The following is a 17,809-nucleotide window of genomic DNA, read 5'->3' on the forward strand; positions in this document are numbered from 1 at the left end:
CGATGGACTTGAACATCGCAAACTCCTGAACACCTTTGAGAATTTCATCAAACTGACCCCCAGTGGCAGGAATGGACAGGGTCAGCTTGGATTGATGATCATAATTCAGGCTCAACCAGTCTACTGGAACATTTTGAGAATGTAATTAGTGGTGAGTGTGGCCACCTCTCTGTACTGTATTGATACAGATTCCCTGATCCTGATTAGCCCCAAATGGCTGACTGACAGTGTCAAAGTCCCTGGGCTGATATTGAATGATTCCTTGGCCATGTTGTGTCAGGATCTCCTGACTGAATACTATCTCCCTTGCCCTGACTGAGAACTGTTTCCCTGAGACTTTGCGATGTGACCGTTTGGTCGAAACACATGTGTTTGTTGCCACAGCTGCTGACCAGCCCTTGACTGACTGCTGGTAATAACAGTGCTAAGCTGCCTGGCTTATGCCTGCAATAAACAACCAGGCAAGACAGGAGCACTGAGACATTAGGTTCTAGTTGAGACGTCAAAGTGCAAAAATGCCAGGGAAGGGCAGAGATATTGCGGCATAACTTGTGTCAGGTGCTGAAAAGCTTGTAGAGTTCTTTAGAGCAAGAATGTACTATGTGGACAGGCAATTCTGCATCTTGATGTAGCATTTTTATTTAACTCTGGCTCATTTCGCTAGATTTGCAAATATCTCTTGGTCTGGCTAATGTGAGAATTGGCTTTCGGAGTAATGTGCCACCGACTGACATTCACAGTTGTATCCCACATCAGTGAATTGGTAATCTGATTAAGCGCTCAGGCCTTGGCTTGAGAAAAATAAAGCAGACACATGCACACTTGTTTGATTAGTTGCTCTGCACTCAAATGAAAAACGTGCATTGTATATGCCATATCCTTTCCTGGCTCAGTGTTTCCAAAATCTCTAGTTCAATACATCCCAAGTCATCATCAGAGTCAAAACTAGTGAATACTTTGATAGCTTCATTTTTTTTTTTCTGAAATGCTATTTATAATGAGGTAGTGTTGGCAGGCGATTTTCTTTTACTTCTGATGCCATGTGTGGATATTTGGGGATAGTGTTGGTCGGAAGGTGCGGCAGTACCAGGGATGAGGCACTGACGTTCAGAACAAGTGCTGAACATGCAGAAAAAAACAGATTAACAATTACCTTGGAACAAGCATATTTGGAGAAAGTTGGGTGAGAGTACTGAGAGGAAAGCACTTTGGCAGCATAGTGGCTCAGTATTTAGCACTGCTGCCTCACAGCACCAGGACCTGTGTTCGATTCCAGCCTTGGGCGACTGACTGTGTGGAGTTTGCACATTCTCCATGTGTCTGTGTGGGTTTCCTCAGAGTGCTCCCACAGTCCAAAGATGTGCAGACTAGGTTGATTGGCCATGTTAAATTGCCTGTAATGTTTAGGGAGGGGTAGATTAGGTCCTGGTTGGGATGCTCTGAGGTTTGGTGTGGACTTGTGGGGCTGAAGGGCCTGTTGAGCAGATGCTGGAGAATCTGAGATAACAAGGTGTAGAACTGGATGAACACAGCAGGAAGGCTGACATCTCAGGCCTGGAACCTTTCTCAAGTTTTGAACAGGCTGTTTTTAGAATTGGTTTAATGAGACTACACCAGTCCTGGAAACACAGCAATACCTGGATGATGCACAGAGTGGATGGAGCAAGGACCTACTCCTTAATCCAAAAATCAGTTTAACATATGTCTTTTTTTTAAAAGACCCTATCAGATATTAAAACTGACGTCAACCAAGTAGGCCAAAAAGCAATGCCGTTATAGTGCTGGACTACCTTAAGTCCCAGTTACCTTCTGCTGTCAGTTTTTACTGTTCACAAACTCCTGGGCTTCCTAACCGGGGAAAACAATAAGTTTACACCAGCACTTTTTCATCACCTTTTCTATAAAACTCTCTTCGTAGCGAATGTAGATCATCGGAAATGTACCAATCGAATGAGGTAGGGCAGAGCTGACATCACTAACAAGCCTCATCAACCATTTCCGCGACTGGTGGAGGGTCAGTGAGATTGCAGCAACAATCGGTACAGAACCACACACTCAGAGAATGTCCCAGCACAGAGGAAGGTGCTTCAGCCTGTCACTGTCTGCATCAGCGATAATGTGAACTGCAGATGCTGGAGAATCCAAGATAACAAAGTGTGAAGCTGGATGAACACAGCAGGCCAAGCAGCATCTCAGGGGCACAAAAGCTGACGTTTCAGGCCGAGACCCTTCATCAGAGAGCCCGAAACGTCTGCTTTTGTGCTCCTGAGATGCTGCTAGGCTTGCTGTGTTCATCCAGCTCCACACTTTATTGTCTGCCTCAGCTTCTGTACAGGCAACTTCACCAGTCCCACATGCCACGCTCTTCCCGATGCCCTGTAAACCTAACATCATTCAACTCTCCTGAGGGCCATGAATGATTCTGCTTCCAGCGCCCTCTCAGGCAGTGCACATCCAGCAGGAACCACTCGCTGAAGACGGTGGGTCTACCTCCCTCGATAAACGTGACTCATCGTTGCAAAGAAGGCGAATCATCACCGCTGCCTCCCAAACCCATCCCATCCTGTCTGTTTCTTTGGAATGTGTAACTGTCTGCAGTGTCAATGGGCCTGTAGTTGTAAAAGGTATTGATTTTGCGCTGTTCTATTCTGTGCACTAAATAAACTGAACTGTTAGCAATGCAAAACATGCCTGCCTCTTCCCAAATCAAATCGAAGCAAATACTAGAAACAAATTCTAATTCTGATCGAGTAATATCCCTGCCAGGAAGTACTGGGTCACAGTTATGAATACAATTTCTTGGACTAATCCAAATGTCCTGGAATATATTAACGGGGTCCCCATATCACTCCAACATCCTTAACATCACTCCTGTTCCTTCATGGATGGTGGATATTAAGCCAGTACATTGAATAAGTCACAAATGGTTTGGCTTCGACTCCATACATTCCAATTACAACCTGCTAATTTAGAATTGCAAATTAAGATCCAAGAGCTGTAGAGACATAAAGGATGGAAACAGACTGATTGCTGCAACTTGTCTATTCGAACCAGATATCCTCAATTATTTTAGTCCCATTTGCCAGCATTTGGCCTGTATCCCTCTGTCCCCTTCCTATTCGTTTACCAATCCTGATGCTGTTTAAGAGTTGTGATTGTACCACCTCCTCCATACATGCAGCATTCTGTACATGTAAAACTGTCCCTCAGGTCCCTTTTAAACCTTTCGCCTCTCAACTTAAACCCATGCTCTCAGGTTTGGATTCCTTTCCCTGAGGAAAAGATATTGGCAATTCATCCCATCCAAGCCCCTCATGATTTTATAAACCTCTGTAAGGTCACGCCTCAGCTAATGACGTTCCAGGGAATCAGCCCCAACCTATTCAGGCTCCTCTCCCAGTAGCTCAAACCATTCGATCCATGCACCATCCTTGTAAGTCTTTTTCTGAAATTCTTCTGTTCAACAACTTTCCTGCAGCAGGAAGATTATAACTGAATGCAGTATTCGAAAAGTGGCAATGCTCTGTACATCTGCATTGTAACGTCCAAACTCCGACACACAATATGTTGAACAATAAAAGCAAGCATGCCATATGCCTTCTTCGCCACCCTGTCTAACTGTGGCTCCGCTTTCAAGGAACTATGCATCTGCACCCCAATGTCTCTGTTTGGTGACACTCCCCAAGGCCCTACCATTAACTTATAAGTCCTGCCCTAGTTTGCCTTACGAATTCGCAACACCTCACATTTATCTGGACTCTATCTGCCACTCCTCGGCCCATTGGCCCATCTGATCAAGGTCCCATTGTACTCTGAGATAACATTCCTCACTGTCCACAACAACATGAATTTTGGGGCCATCTGCAAACTTACTAACCATCCCTCCTGTGCTTCCATCTAAATGATTTATGTAAAGTTATGGATAAGCAGTGTCCCAGCACTGATTCTTGTGACACACTACAGGTCACAGGTCTCCAGTCCGATATACAACATGCTACGATCACTCTGTGCCTCCTGCCTTCAAACCAGTCTTGGATACAAACCACTAGCTTCCACTGGATTCCATGTGATCTAACCAGTCTACCATGAGGAACCTTTTCAAACACCTTTCCGAAGTGCATCCAAACAATGTTTACCCTCTCTGCCTTCACCAACCTTCTTTGTCACCTCTGCAAAATACTCGTTAGTGGGACTTGATTTACATTACACCAACACCAGAGTCAGATAACTGAGATCAGCACGTGAAGCAAAATATGTACATGAGATAACAAAGCGTGGAGCTGGATGAACACAGCAGGCCAAACAGCCCACAGCCTCCACAGCCAGGAGCCCCAGAGGAGACAGCCACGCTGAGCCCTGCCCAGTTTTCACCATCACCCCTAGACCTTCCCCTGACTGAGGTCAAATGGTCAGTCCTCAGTAAGGGGCTCACCTTTATCCCCCTCCACACATACATCAATGAATACCATTCATGTTTGGACATCGAGCAGTTTTTCGGCTGCCTTCACCGCTCCACCTATCTTCTCCTCTATCCGTCTTTGATCCGCCTCTCCCTGTTTATTTCAGAACCCTCTCCCCATTCCCCTTTTCTGATGAAGGGACCAGGCCCGAAACGTCAGGGTTTGTGCTCCTAAGCTGCTGCTTGCCCTGCTGTGTTCATCCAGTCCCACACTTTGTTATCTCGGATTCTCCAGCATCTGCAGTTCCCTTTATCTCTGATACAACATGTGTACGTTACTGGTTAAAAATACTGAAGTAATTTCATTGTCTTCAACTTTAAAATCAAATGCTGGAGTCTGCAGCTCAAAAGATATCAGAACGACTGGGGTCAGAGGAAACCCACAGTTCATGAAATGCCCATGAATTAGGGTGATGTCACTTAGCAATTGCCCGTGTGTGATAACATCACCCACTTGAACACAGAGCATTTGGGTCTGCACAAACAGGTGATGTACACGAAGGATGTGAGGATCTGTGGAGTGATTGAAAGGAGATTGATGAGAATGATTCAAGAACTGAGGGATATTAGTTGTAAGGTCAGGTTGGAGAAACTGAGGTTGTTCTGCACAACACAAAGGAGACTGAGGTGATCTTTGACAAAGGTGTCTAGGTTTATGATAGATTTAGATAAGGTAGCTAAATAGCAGCTGTTCCTCTTCACTGATCGTAAAATTATTAGAAACACAGATTTAAGATATTGGGCAATAGTTACTGGGAGATGAAGGGAAGGAATTTAACGTTACTTTTATTTGACTCAAGACTGACATTCAAAGACCAATAATATCCAGTGCTGAATGATTAAAGAATCAAGTGGCATGCTTATTTCTTGCTGTATCTAAGCAAGTTTCTGATCTGTAAATCTTTTTCTAACACTCTGAAGCTCTGAAATTCATTTCCTTCATCTGCTCAAACACTGCACTGCAAAACAAAAACCTTGCTCCTTATTGAAACATGCAGGTTTTTTGGAGAATTAACGGGTTGGTTGCAGAAAGGTTGGTTCCCTTCTAGGACAGTCTAGGACCAGAATACCTCATATCAGAGTGGGGTTTCATATTTAAACCAGAGATGAGGAAGAAATTATTCTCTCAGACAGTTGTGAATCAGTGGAATTCTTTGCAGCAGAGGTTTGTTGTGGCTGGGCCAATAAGTATATTTAAGGCTGAGATCGACAGATCTTTAAGCAATACAGGTATCAAGGATTATGGGGAAAGGCAACAAAGTGCAGATCAGACAGGATCTCATTGAATGGCAGAGCAGAGGTGATGGTCTGAATGGTCTCTTTCTGTTTGTAAACTCAATGGTCTTGAAATGAGGCTGCAAAACTCTCCGCAGTAAAATGTGCAAAATGATAAATGCATGGAACCCTTCAGAAAGCTGAACCAAGGTGAGACATGGAAAGGGCAACACACAAACGATAGTCAATGTGAGTGATTGATCCGGAGTGATCTGTTTACCAGGGTAAACAGGAAAACTGGTCTTCAGCTCTCACACTGAACTCAGCTCAAAGTTTTCGCAAAGATCTATAGCTCAGTTTGTGGGTGAGTTGTTGACTTGTTCGCCGAGCTGGCTTGTTCTTGTTCAGATGTTTCATCACCATGCTAGGGGACATCATCAGTACAGCCTCCGTTGAAGCAAGGTTTTTCTCCTCTGCTTGGAATTTATACTGTTTGCTCTGTTATGGTGAGTAGTGTCATTTCTGGTTTTGATCTGCATGGGTTTGTATAGGGGTCCAATTCTTTACGTTTGATGATTGCATGACGGGTGGAGAACGATGCCTCTAGGAATTCCCGTGCATGTCTATGTTTGGCTTGGGCTACTATGGTTACCTTGTCCCAGTTGAACTGATGGCCTTCATTGTCTGAGTGTCTCGATATTAAGGAGAGTCTGTCATTCCGTTTTGCTGCTCGTTGAAGTTTTTGAATTCCGATGTCTAGTTTCATTCCTGTCTGTCCGATGTAATGTTTACAGTCATAATTGCATGGTATTTTTTAAACTGCATTGGTTCTGCATGTTGTGGGAATGGGGTCTTTAATTCTTGTAAGTCTTTGTCATTGAGCAGCTGTGGGAGTGTCCACCACCATGACTCTGAGTGGTCTGAGGGGTCTTGTTGTCACTTCCAATATATTCTTGATGTATGACAGTGTGGCCAGCGTGTGAGGGCGTGCTGAGTCCTTCTATTGTTGTCTATTTAACATCGGCAACCTCACCAAAATTCCCTCACACAAGGTACTGCTGCACAAGACCAGATAATCCCAGTTCCCAGGCCTGGAATCAGAGAAACTCAGTGAACCAGCTGCAAAGATACAACTGGAAATGGGAATGGCAATGAGCGTACAGGGCTACTCTGTAGTTCCTGTCAAACGATCAGTGAGCGTGCGTTCCTTCTGTGACAGTACAGAGCTGTGAGCTTGAACCTCACCCAGAGATGCTTTTATTGACATGGAGCAGGGATTATTGGGTCATCGGGCTGTGGGAAATATCACAGAGCAATGTTGGTCAAAACAGAACTTGTAAAATGACTAGATTATTTTGTTGGATCTTGAACTTTCCCAGGGAAATGTCTCAATTATCAATCATATTAGAGATTGCTCTCCCATCCCCTGAGAGACTCCCCCTGCCTGTTAAATTCACTTTTTGTATGTCTATCTCTGTCTTTTAAAACTTGATTTTTATTTCATATCCAGGACCTTTTCATTGGAACCAGTTGAATTTTCATGTGTTTGACACCATTATGGAGAGAAAGTGAAAAAACCTACCAGCTGTGGGGTGTGATAATGGAAGGCAGAAGGGTGAGAAAAGGATGACAAAGAGAGTGGGGAATGATGATAGCCTTCAGATGAATTTGAATGTCATTGTTCACAATCCGGGGAAAGTTATCACCCACAGATAAATAACAATCAGAAATATAACAATGACGGAAATTGCTGGTGAATCTCAGTAAGTCTGACAGCATCTGCAGACGGAAAGCCGGGTTAATGTTCCCAGTTCAGTGATCCTTCTTTGGAATGAGGCATGTAACTGTTGGTTTAGCATTTACCAAAAGTTCGGTCAAATCATGAGTCTGCCCACCTCTGTGGGTTGCTGGGCTGTTTGGCCCTTTGACATTGTGTGTATGTTAATCATACATTGCTGTGTGTGTGTGTGCGCGCATGCGTGCACTTCCATTCGAAAGCCAGAAGGAAGTAAAATGTGTTCCAGTTGAGTTACCTGGCAGGTTGTAGTGTAGACGGAGCATGCTGGGCCCATTACCCAGAAGGTCACTGGATTGAAACCATTCTCTGCTGTTTACACCAACAAATTGATGTTTGTTAGCAGCTAAGTTAATTTTGCTCATTGTCTCTGCATCAGCTTCTTGCTCTCAGTAACCACTTCAACCTACATTTAAAACACATTTATCCTGACATGGACACGCTGTAAATGTTACAAACATGCATCAGCTGGTACTTTTTCCTTTCACGCAATCCCTTTCTCCACAGGAACCAACACCGGTGTGATTGTCCAAATGGCTTTCTCCTGTCTCTGTCACTCTGGGATGATCTGAACAGTGAAAGTTATCCTCTACAGTAAGGCAATACAGCGAAGAGATAGCAGTGCAGTGGTGATAATCCCTGGGGACTGAGACACAGCAGCTGCTGGAGTTTAAATTCAATGAATAAAATCTGGAAAGTAAACCTGACTTTCAGGAACAGAGGCCGTGACTTTAATTTCCTGAAATCCCATTCATTCATGTCCCTTTGGAAGGGAAGACCTTACCTGGCCTGGCATACAAGTGACGAGGCCCACAACAACACGATTGATCCCTATCTGCCCTCTGACATCAGTTCAAGGTAAATTAGGGATGAACAACAAATGCTGTCATGACCAGCAATACCCACATCCCACAGGAGAATAAGGAAGAACAAAAACACATTCACAACAAGAAAAAAAAATAGGCCTTCTCTCTGCATTGACTCGAATTCACCTGATCGCCCAATCTGGACAGAGACAAGGACACCCACAGCACAGAGAAACCAGGGAACTGTGCGGACCGAGGGAAGGATTCAATTCCCCACTGAGGTGGAAACTCATTTAGTCAGGTGTACTGGGGAGAGGTTGTTCACCAGTCCCACGTGTGGGAAGGCATCATTCAGAAAAATAAACTCCGGAGCCACCCACAAATTCACATATAGTTATACTCTGCTGTTATAGCTGCTGCGAATCCCCACCTCAGAAGAAACCATATCTGGACACCTGTTTCGAGGGGAAATCTGAGGGTTACTCGACCTGAAGTGTTATCTCTGTTTTCTCTCCACAGATGCTGCCAATTCTACTGACCTTTTCCAGTAATTTCTGTTTTTTTATTTGTTTCTGATTTACAGCAATTGCAGTCCTTTCAGTTTTTAATCCAGTGGAGTTCCATTGTTTTCTGATGTATAACCATCATTAAAACCTAGTTGTAGAAGCCATAATTTGGAATAAATACTCATGTAGTTGACCATGACGAAGAAAACCGTGGACTGCAGGGAGTTGTCAATCAAGTGGAAAGATAAAATGGTGAAAGGAAATGAATCCACAGGAGTGAGTGATAATGAATTTAGGGAGACTGAACTATGAAAGTGAGGAATAGCAAGTGGTGTAGAGGGACAAACAGACCTTGGAATGAACATTCACAAATCCCTGAACGTGGTTGAACAGGAAGATCAGGTGGTTGAGAGGGTTTGATATACTTTGGATGCACATTATTCAGCTGATATTTCCAATTCAGTTTCTCATCAATATTCACCCCCAGGATGATGATAATGGGGAATTCCACAAAGATACACCCAGTGAATGTCACTTGGCTGTGGTTAGATTCTCATTTCTCAGATTTGGTCATTATTTGTTGGTACTTGTTGGTGCAAATGTTCTTTGTCACATGGCAGGCTCACGTCAATGTTCTCCAGGCATACTGCATTTAGATATCTATTGCTTCAGTGTCCAAGGAGCCACAAATGGTGCTAAAGTATTGTGCAAGCAGCAGCAAACATTCCCACTTCTGACGTTATGGCACAGGGAAGGTCATTGATGAAACAGCTGAAGGTGGTTGGGACTAGGACCTGATCCTGAGGAACTACTGCAGCTGAGACAATTGCCCTCCTACAATCACAAGCCTCCCCTTCTGTATTCAGTATTATCAAACCAGGGTGAAGTAGGTTAAGGAGGGTAGGAGAATGTACATTGGAAACAGAGAAGGAAAAGGAGCAGAACTTTAAAACACAGAACAAGTAGAAAATAAACGTGTCCAAGCAGTGCAGCACAAGGTAACTGTCAAATACAACCATATCAGGTCAGAGTTATTGTTGCTCCGACAGTTTAACTGCAGGTCCATAACAGTGAACCATCAATAGTTACTTAGTGCTCAGAAACTATCTGTATAGCTTAAGATAGTCACGTAAGTATTGCTCACCCAGCTGTGAGCTGATGGTGGGATAGAGAAGCTCTGAAGATAATGTGGAAGTGGCAGTCCTGTTGAAATTAGAGGACTCAGAACTTTGACAGAAACTGAACTGCATCCTGTTTTTGTAGTAATTTACTGACATAAAATTTATTTTAAATCAATGTTACATGCAGCCATTCTGACGTGAAAATGCCTTAATATGCTGTGTCTGAGTAGCTGTAAATGGAAGAGTGTCTCCGAGCTTGGCTGAAAGACCTCTTCCGCGTGTATGTGGTGCAAGTTGGAATAAATTCACCTTGTTTCAATCTACTAAGGTCTCAAGACACAATGTTTTCAAAACCCAGCTATCCAAGGAAGAATAATATTCTCTGGCTTCTGTTGAATTTAGCTTTGTCATGATGCCTTAATACAATGTTCTGTCAAATGGAGCCTTAAGATAGTGGATAGTCACTCTCACATTTAGAATTCAGCTGTTTGGTCCATGTTTTCACCAAGAATGTAGGGAGGATAGGAGATGAGTGGACCTTGCTTAACTCAAACTGAGATCCATCACTGTGATATTACAAAGCAAGTGCTGCTTGATGTCATTGTTGTCACCCTGTTTTGACTGCATTTACATATCGACAGGCCAGACAACTGACTGAAGGCTTGTCCACACAGACCACATGTATGGTTTCTCTTCACTGTAAACGATGCTTGTTCCTTCCATGTTCAAAGCTCCTGAGAATTAAGTGTTCCTGGCAGTTCTTGATCCAGTGTATGTGTTGAGCTCCCTGTCAATAAATGCCCCCTTTCCAATTCCCTGGAAAATAAATTTAAAACAGTTAAAAGTAGATTGAAAGCTGCCGGATTGTCACCTGGATCATTAAAAACTGCGGGTGCAGTAAATCAGGAATGAAAATAAAAGTTTCTGGAAGAGCTCTGCAGGGCTGGCAACATCTAGAAATTAAAAATCAGAGTGAATGTTTCTGGTCTGGTGACCCTTTCTCAAGTTCAGTGGAAGGGTCACTGAACCCGAAACATGAACTCTTTTTTCCTTCACAGATGTTGTCAGTCCTGCTGAGCTATTCCACTTGGATCATTTGATATCTTTGAATGGAGAGAAGATGAAAAATATAGGACAAATCAGGCTGTGGGAACTGGCTGCAGAGCCCATCATTATTTGTGCAGAGCCATGAGAGTGGGAGGTTTGAGTGAGACCACAACAATACTGTCGGTGTAACAATACAAACCGTACAATGATCTGACCATAACCTGTGTCAGTCTGTAATTAGATATGTGTAAATGACCTCAGCTTGCTGAAAGTGCATTCCTGCAAGCAGGTGGGAATTCATGATCCTCTTTTAAATAATGAATTCCTCCTTGTGCACTGGTGAGATTTGTATTTGGAGTACTGTGTTCAGTTCTGGTCACCCGACTTAAAGAAGATTGTTATGAAACATTTCAGGGCAGATTCAATGGACTAATACCTGGAATGAGTGGATTGCCTTAAAGGAACATCTAGAGGAAGATACAGGCTAGGTCTGTATTCTCTGAAGTTCAGAAAAGAAAGAGGAGACTAAATTGAAACATGAAAGATCCTGAGGGGACCTGACCAGATGCATGGTGAAAACGTGGTCCCTCTTGTGGGAGGATCTAGAACTGAGGGTAATTATTTAAAGGTCAGGGTGGGTCCATTTGAAATAGTCAGGAACATTTCTCTCAGGAGGGCTGAGAATCTTTGTGACTCCCTTTGTCAAAAGGCAGTGGATGCAAAGTCTTTATATTTAAAAAAAGGCAGATTCTTGCTGACGAAGACAATGAAAGATATTCTGACATATGCAGGTACATAGAGCCGAGGATGAAATTAGATCAGCAGTGATTTTGTTGAGTCGCAGAGCAGGCTCGAGGGGCCCAGTGGCCTACACTTGTTCCTCATTCCTACGTTTGAGTAAACTGCAGGACAAAGAAACTCGAGTCTTGTCTGATTACTGTGGGTGAGGAGCATGTTCGAGCTCCAACTTCACTCACCCAGTGGATTAGTTCCTCTCTACACCACGACCAGCTTCAATTAACATTTGAAAAGTTTTAATCACATCAGCTGTCATCCTTCTAAATTACAGGGAATACATCATTCCTGGTGAGATAATGCATTTTAATAGGAGTAGAGAACACACAAATTAGGAATCAGTTATCCATTCTGCCTCTCAAGCCTCAAAAAGGTCAAACTTGATCTATTCCAGCTTCAATTCCACGTTCCCACTTGGCCTTGAAAGTCTTTTTAAAAAAAAACACATCCTGTGGGCATTGCTGGCTGTGTTTAATTGTCATTAAGAAAGTGGCCATGATCTGCCTTCATGAACCACTGTAGTCCATGAACGGTAGGTGGACGCATAATGCTGTTAGGGATAGAATTCAGGATTTTGACCCAAAAATACATTTCCAAGTCAGGATGGTGAGTGGTGTGGAGGGAATTCATGCCCAACACAGAGTCTACAGTACGGAAAAAGGCTCTGCTGGCTCTGGCTGATCATGACACTATCTTCCCAGTACTCAGTTTTTCCATCTTTTATAGCTGAACTGAACTTATTTTTTGAACTATGAATTTTATGCAAATTCGCTGTTTTCTTTCTGACTCCCTTCTTACATATTAGGGTTACAGTAGCGATCCTCCAATCCATAAAAACTGAGTCTATAAAATTTGGAGGAAAACCACTTGTGAATCTGCTATTTCTACAGCCACTTCCTAAGGCACTTTGAGATGAAGGTTATCAGTCTCTGGAGATTTATCTGCCCGTTATCCCATTAGTAGTCCCAATATCATTTCCCTACTAATACTGATTCCACCTTCCCATTAGACCCTGCGATCCCCTTAATTTTGGGACGTTATTTGTATCCTCCTTATTGAAAACCTCAGTCATATTTAATTGGTCTGTCATCACTTTGTACCCCATTATAAATTCATTGTTTCTGCTTGTAAGGAGATCTATATTCTTCTTGACTTGTCTTTAATTACCAATCTTCAACTAAGAGTTTAATGATGATCATGAAACCATTGTTGATCGTCAGGAAAAACCAATCTGGCTCACTAATATCCTTCAGGGAAAGGAATTGTATCCTTACCTGGTTGGGCCTGTGCGTGACTCCAGCCGTACAGCAATGCAGCTGACACTTGATAGCCCTCTGGGCAATCACAGATGGGCAATAAATTCTGGCCAAGCCAGAAAAGTCCACATCCTGTGAATGAATATAAAACAAGATTCTATTGGTTTGTATGGTCCCTGCAGCATGCACTCATGTTCTGTTTTCTCCCTCTGATAAAATCCCTTGGTTTCCCTTTGCAGAAATCTAAACTGCTCCCAATCCTGTTGTCAGTTGTTTTATTTGCCTAATTTTGTATGCTGCTTCCTTAAATAAAACACGTGTTCATTTCCCTTTCTGTGCTGTGGTTTGATCATGTTTCCCATTTTGTTCTTATGCCAGGCTGCGATGAAGAACTTCCACAGCTTGCCCACGTCCTCTTTCAATGTTTGCCATTACCCATTTCCCATCATCCATTTAAACACCGATTCACCATTTATCACAACTGGCTCGTGCCTCATACCATTTTAACTTTTTTCATTTAATTACAGGACCAAGTCTCAGAAACAACAATATCACTCTCCAGTTTTGTGAAGAATTCTATCCTATTGTGGTCCCTCATCCTTTAGGGCCCGTACTCAACTGGATTGTTAATTATTCCATCCTCATTATACAACAACCATCTGCATCTTCAACATGTTGATTCATAAAATTGTACCATATAGACACTGAGGATTCCTCCTGCACTGTACTGCTACAGTTGTGATTTGGGCAATTTATAAGTAGGGTGCAGTCAACTGTAATTAAATCCATACCTTTATGCCTTATATCTCTCAATTCCACCCTAATGCCTTCCCTAATATTACTGCAGCTTGGGGTCCATATGCAGCACTAAGGTCATTTTCTGTCCATTGGTGTTTCTCAGCTGAACCCAAACAGACTCTACTTCAATACACCCTATAACCTGGCTCACATCAGTTTCCTGTTTTAATCAGCAGCTCCAGACAAATCCTTTTCCATCTTTCCTGCCCAATCCATCTTCCTCAGACAACCCACTTATTCCAGGTTTCAATCTTGTAAACCTCCTCTGAGCCATTTTGAATAAACGAACGGAAGACCAAAACCTGCATACGGTATTCGAAATTTGGTCTGACCCCTTCCTTGTACAAATGAAGCAGAACATCTTTTCATTGATAATGGGAACTGCAGAAGCTGGAGAATTCCAAGATAATAAAATGTGGGGCTGGATCAACACAGCAGGCCAAGCAGAGATGATGGGTCTAGGCCCGAAACGTCAGCTTTTGTGCTCCTGAGATGCTGCTTGGCCTGCTGTGTTCATCCAGCCCCACATTTTATCATTTTTTCATTGATGATTATTTGTTGTCATAACAAGGGAGATGGCCTCGTACCTTTCTGGATTTCAGAGAGATCTTAATCAATTGGGGCAAAGGGCTGAGGAATGGGAGATTGAATTTTATTTGGATAAATGTTTGTTTTACCAAAACACAATACTTCACAAGGGCAGGACTTGCACAATTAATGGTCGGGCTCTGGGTAGTGTTGCATAACAGAAAAACCTCGGGTTTCAGGTACATCATTCTTTGAAATTTGCATCACAGGTAGACAGGGTAGTTAAGGAGGCATTTAGCACACTTGTCTTCATTGCTCAGGCCTTTGAGTACAGGAGTTGGGAAGTGATGATGGAGAGTCCTCTTCTGTCGGACTGTGCGCTGTTCTGGTTGCCCTGTTATGGGAAGATTATTATTAAACTGGAGTGGGTTCGGACAAAATTACCAGGATATTGCTGGGAATGGAGGGTTTGAGTTATAAAAATGCGCTGGATAGGCTGGGACGTCTTTCACTGGAAGGTAAGAGGTTGAGAGATGACGTTATGTAGGTTAATAAAATAATGAGAGACACAGATAACAAATATCTTTTCCCTCAGGTGGGGGATTTCAAAACCAGGGGCATTTTTTTTAAGATGGGACGAGAAAGATTTAAAAAGGACATGGGGGACAACTTTTTGTTTGACACAGCGTGCTCGGTGTGTGGGATGAACTGCCAGAGGAAGTGGTGGATGTGGGTACAATTACAATGTTTAAAAAACATTCAGATAAGTACATGAATTTGAAAGGTTTAGAGCGAATATGGGCCAAACGCAGGAAGATGGGACTAGTTTACTTTGGGAACATGTTCGGCATGATCTAGTTGTACCGATGGGTCTGTTTCCAAGCTGTACGACCCTCTGACAGCATTCTATATCTGCACACTAACTCTGAAACTCAATTTCATAATTTAAATTGTTCTGCACTTCAGAATTCCATGTAAGGAATATTCTGCTCCATTCATTTTGGGAGGAAGAATTTTTCCACATCATCCACCTCCTGCAAGATATTTTGCCTGTAATAATAGAACATAGAACATAGAACAGTACAGCACAGAACAGGCCCGTCAGCCCACAATGTTGTGCCGACCATTGATCCTCATGTATGCACGCTCAAATTTCTGTGACCACATGCATGTCCAGCAGTCTCTTAAATGACCCCAATGACCTTGCTTCCACAACTGCTGCTGGCAACCCATTCCGTGCTCTCACAACTCTCTGTGTAAAGAACCCACCTCTGACATCCCCTCTATACTTTCCTCCAACCAGCTTAAAACTATGACCCCTCGTGTTAGCCATTTCTGCCCTGGGAAATAGTCTCTGGCTATCAACTCTATCTATGCCTCTCATTATCTTGTATACCTCAATTAGGTCCCCTCTCCTCCTCCTCTTCTCCAATGAAAAAAGTCCGAGCTCAGTCAACCTCTCTTCATAAGATAAGCCCTCCAGTCCAGGCAGCATCCTGGGAAACCTCCTCTGAACCCTCTCCAAAGCATCCACATCTTTCCTGTAATAGGGCGACCAGAACTGGACGCAGTATTCCAAGTGCAGTCTAACCAAAGTTTTATAGAGCTGCAACAAGATCTCACGACTCTTAAACTCAATGCCCCTGTTAATGAAAGCCAAAACACCATATGCTTTCTTAACAACCCTGTCCACTTGGGTGGCCATTTTAAGGGATCTATGTACCTGCACACCAAGATCCCTCTGTTCCTCCACACTGCCAAGAATCCTATCCTTAATCCTGTATTCAGCTTTCAAATTCGACCTTCCAAAATACATCACCTTGCATTTATCCAGGTTGAACTCCATCTGCCACCTCTCAGCCCATCTCTGCATCCTGTCAATGTCCCGCTGCAGCCTACAACAGCCCTCTATACTGCCAACGACACCTCCAACCATTGTGTCATCTGCAAACTTGCTGACCCATCCTTCAATCCCCTCATCCAAGTCATTAATAAAAATTACAAACAGTAGAGGCCCAAGGACAGAGCCCTGTGGAACACCACTCACCACTGACTTCCAGGCAGAATATTTTCCTTCTACTACCACTCGCTGCCTTCTGTTGGCCAGCCAATTCTGTAACCAGACAACTAAGTTCCCCTGTATCCCATTCCTCCTGACCTTCTGAATGAGCCTACCATGGGGAACCTTGTCAAATGCCTTACTGAAGTCCATATACACCACATCCACAGCTCGACCCTCATCAACTTTTCTAGTCACATCCTCAAAGAACTCGATAAGGTTTGTGAGGCATGACCTGCCCCTCACAAAGCCGTGTTGACTGCATTTGATCAAACCATATTCTTCCAAAAGGTCATAAATCCTATCCCTCAGAATCTTTCTAACATCTTGCAGACGACAGACGTGAGACTTACTCGTCTGTAATTGCCGGGGATTTCCCTATTTCCTTTCTTGAAGAGAGGAATTACATTTGCCTCTCTCCAGTCCTCAGGTACGACTCCAGTGGAGAGCGGGGATGCAAAGATCCTCACGAGTGGAAAAGCAATTGCATTTCTCGCTTCCCAAAGCGGCCGAGGACAAATCTGGTCCGGGCCTGGCGACTTGTCAATCTTAATGTTTGACAAAATTTTCAGCACATCAGCTTCCTCTATCTCTATCCATTCCAGCATGCACACCTGCTCTTCAAAGGCTTCAGATTTCAGAGGAAAAATCGAAAGTGGGGCAAAAGAGGTGAGGGAGTAGCTTTTTTTAAATAAGGAAAACATTGCTGCTATCACCAAAAGAGATATTTCTGAAAGATCATCCAATGAAAACATGTTGAAAATAGAAATAAAAAGGAACGATCATCTAATGGGATTGTACCATAGGCTTCCTAATAGTCAGAGGGTAATTGAGGAACAAATATGCAGAGAGATCTCAGATATGTGTAAGAATAATACGATTATAATAGTTAGTGATCTTCAGTTTCCAAACATTTACTGGGACCGCCATAGTGTTAAAGGTTTGGATGGTGAGTAATTTGTGAAATGTGTTCAAGAAAATGTTCTTTACCAATAAATCAATGTTCTGATGAAAATAAAAAGTTTTTTTTGGTTAATAAAGCATAGCAAGTGACTGAAGTGACAGTAAAGGGAAACTTTGAGTCTTGTGAAAATCACTCTATCAGTTTTAAGAGAGTTATGGAAACGGATATGGCTTCCAGAAAAAGGAACTGTTTTTAAAATTTACCTTACTTCAATTAATGGTAAAAGATAAGAATTTTCAAAAGTTTTAGGAAGGATCAATGGACCCGAAATGTTAACTGACTTTTCCTTCACAGATGCTGCTAGACCTGCTAAGTTTTTCCAGCAACTTCTGTTCTGTAACTTGCAAAAGCTGATTGGAGCAGACTGAAGTTATAAGGACATTTGATAAGTGGGAGGCTTTCAAAAGTGTGATAATTCAGAGTCATTATGTCCCTGTAAGAGTGAAAGGTACGGCTGGTA

At 43.0% G+C, this 17,809-nt stretch overlaps 1 pseudogene; it reads right to left on the reverse strand.

Moving 5' to 3' along the window:
• Nucleotides 1–1,603: 1,603 nt before the first annotated feature.
• On the reverse strand, nt 1,604–1,769 carry LOC132210297 (U2 spliceosomal RNA; annotated as a pseudogene).
• Between the last annotated feature and the right edge of the window lie 16,040 nt (nt 1,770–17,809).

Source organism: Stegostoma tigrinum, chromosome 11, assembly GCF_030684315.1.
Source record: "Stegostoma tigrinum isolate sSteTig4 chromosome 11, sSteTig4.hap1, whole genome shotgun sequence".
NCBI classification, from domain to species: Eukaryota; Metazoa; Chordata; class Chondrichthyes; order Orectolobiformes; family Stegostomatidae; genus Stegostoma; species Stegostoma tigrinum.